The sequence below is a fragment of the Anarhichas minor genome, unplaced genomic scaffold (assembly GCF_050575085.1).
Source record: "Anarhichas minor isolate MPS153535 unplaced genomic scaffold, ASM5057508v1 ptg000037l, whole genome shotgun sequence".
Taxonomy (NCBI): Eukaryota; Metazoa; Chordata; class Actinopteri; order Perciformes; family Anarhichadidae; genus Anarhichas; species Anarhichas minor.
The window spans coordinates 2,752,501-2,755,000 of record NW_027466483.1 but is presented as its reverse complement, the minus strand read 5'-3'; the positions used below and the strand labels follow the sequence as shown (position 1 = coordinate 2,755,000).

Genomic DNA, 2,500 nt, shown 5'->3' with positions numbered 1-2,500 from the left:
TGAAACGAAAAACGAGAATACCATGGTGTTTCCGTATTTTCGTCTAAACGGTAAAACAGATGACTAAAACGTACACGGACCTTATTTGACTTTGGTTCTTGGTTTTTCAGTTTTTGAATTCAGAACCAAAAACGGAAATACGACCGCCCATTTCCGTTTTCCCGTTCTTGGTTTGAAACGAAAAACGAGAATACCATGGTATTTCCGTATTTTGGTTTTTCCGAATTAACGGTAAAACAGATGACTAAAACGTACACGGACCTTGGACTTATGCATGTGTAACGCAGTCAGCACAGAGACGAGGTGTCCACCGGCCGCCGCGCCCCCGTGAAGTGCAAAACATCAGATATTAAAGCGTGTTTGTTGAACGGCACAATCTGGCATAGTTTATTGCTTTTACACTACAATTCGTGCCAAGTAGGGTCTAAAACAGCTTGTTAAACAGAACAAGCGTCAATCACTGGCGTCAATCTTTTTACTTTTAATCACGTGAATATGGTCTATAGAAAGTGTTAAATCATAATTCTCGTGGTGCCTATGTTGCCTGAAGGCAACGTGGTTGAGGAAGGTCCTCAGCCTTCTTTGTTATGCTGTCACTCATGATTACACACCCCTCTCAGTTGATGCCACGCCCCCCACGCCAGATCAAGGCCAACAGTCTGAAACTGAAACAATATGATCTGAATGTGAAAAAAAGATTTGAAACTGATAAAAAGATTTGAAACCGAAAAAATAAGATCTGAATCTGAAAAATATAAGACCTCAAATATCAAAATATATATGAAAGTGAAAAATGAAAACAAATATTTTATTCATAACAATTCCAGCACTGAATCAAAATTATATTCAACCCCCAAAAACTTTTCATTCACTTATTTTTAGTTTGAATACATTGTTGTATTTTTCAATGTTCAAGACCAAAACTTGAACTTTTAGGTTCAATTGTTTTTTCAAATGTTTAAAACTATTGTCCAGGATTTGGCTCCATATGGGAGCCACTGACAAACAATGTAGTCCTTCTGATTGAGGCAGCAGATCACAAAATGTATGTCTTTTTGAAGGCAAGTTGTTTTGATGCTTAGTTTGGGGGAAATTGTTGCAGTATTAGCAGGATCTGGGAATCAAAGAGATTGCTCCCCGTGATCAGTATCGCTGTTTCAAAAAATGCCAAAAACAGGGAAGGCTTTTAGCAGGAAGGTGGACGAGGGTTCTGAGGTCCAGCTTGTAGATACGTTTAAGCAACAAAAGCACTTTGGTAAAGGTTACGGATTTGGTTGCATGTTAATAAATATGTTGTGTATTGTGCATCAAGCCACTGTAAGCTTTGTCTGTATTGAACAGACAGCAACCCTTTGGTTCTGGAAAGTGAAGCCAATGCAGAAGTGCCTTAAACCTGCATTTTCTCTAATGTCCACCAGGGGGCGACTTCTCTGATTGTATAGAAGTCTATGAGAAAATGACTACTTCTCTCTTGATTTATTACCTCGGTAAACATTGTAAACATGAGTTTATGGTCTCAATCTCTAGTTTCAAGTCTTCTTCAATACAGCATGATGTTCATTTAGTGAATGATGGTCCATTTAGAGTCAAACAGACCATAAAGCAGGGTATGCTTTAGGGCGGGGCTACCTTGTGATTGACAGGTCACTACCACGGCGTTGTCCGTCTGATAGTTGTCTGTTTTCGTCTACGAACTTTCACAGTGTGTTTTCACTTCATGAAAGGTAATTGATACATCTTGGTCACCTGCAATTGATTTATTCAGCGTTCGTTCGACAGCCCAAAAAAAGATGGCCAAGATTTTGAATTTGAGGCTTTAAACCGTAGTCCACAAACTATATTCTATACTATATTATATTCAGTCTATGGTATTAAACTAAGACCACCTTACCTTGACTAAGTGCTGTCACAAAATAATAATAGATTATTTTTACAAATGCTGTCACAACGAACATTTAAATCAGATATTTTGACAAAGCAGTCAGTGAACATTTTACTAATAGGTTCAGTATCAACATTTTTGCGACTTTCCATTTATGTTCATTGAAGATTTTTCTTCATTATATTAATATAAAATGTAACGGCAGTTACCTTAAGCTATGTGTCCTTTAAAATACATTTTCTGTTGAAACCTTTGCCTAGTGGTGGTTATGTCAACCATCCAATCATCTATGCTTCCTTAACTCTGTTTGGCCTTTTTATGGCTGAATCTAACCAAACCATCGTGGTGAGATCAGAAATGGTTATTAGTAATCTAGGTTATGCAAGGAATTCACAAGCAATGTTGTCCTGCTGATAGAAAGTTATCAATCTTAACGGTAGTTACAATCAAAGTACTTTGGAGGACTTGTTGGAATCAAACCACCCACACAACGGCTTCTTCTCAAAATTCTAAAGTAGAGTCGAGCATGGGCTGATGAGTTCAATCACAGTGTGAGCCGTGATAAAAATCCCCGAGGAAGGTAATCACAACAACTCTCAGAGCATAACAACAGCTTGA

The 2,500-nt window shown here is 38.0% G+C and overlaps 1 protein-coding gene across 1 annotated transcript in view; it reads left to right on the top strand.

The window, feature by feature from the left end:
- gabrr2a (gamma-aminobutyric acid type A receptor subunit rho2a) overlaps positions 1-2,500 on the top strand; it is a 78,511-nt gene that overhangs the window by 10,106 nt on the left and 65,905 nt on the right. The gene's annotated exons all lie outside the window — the stretch shown is intronic.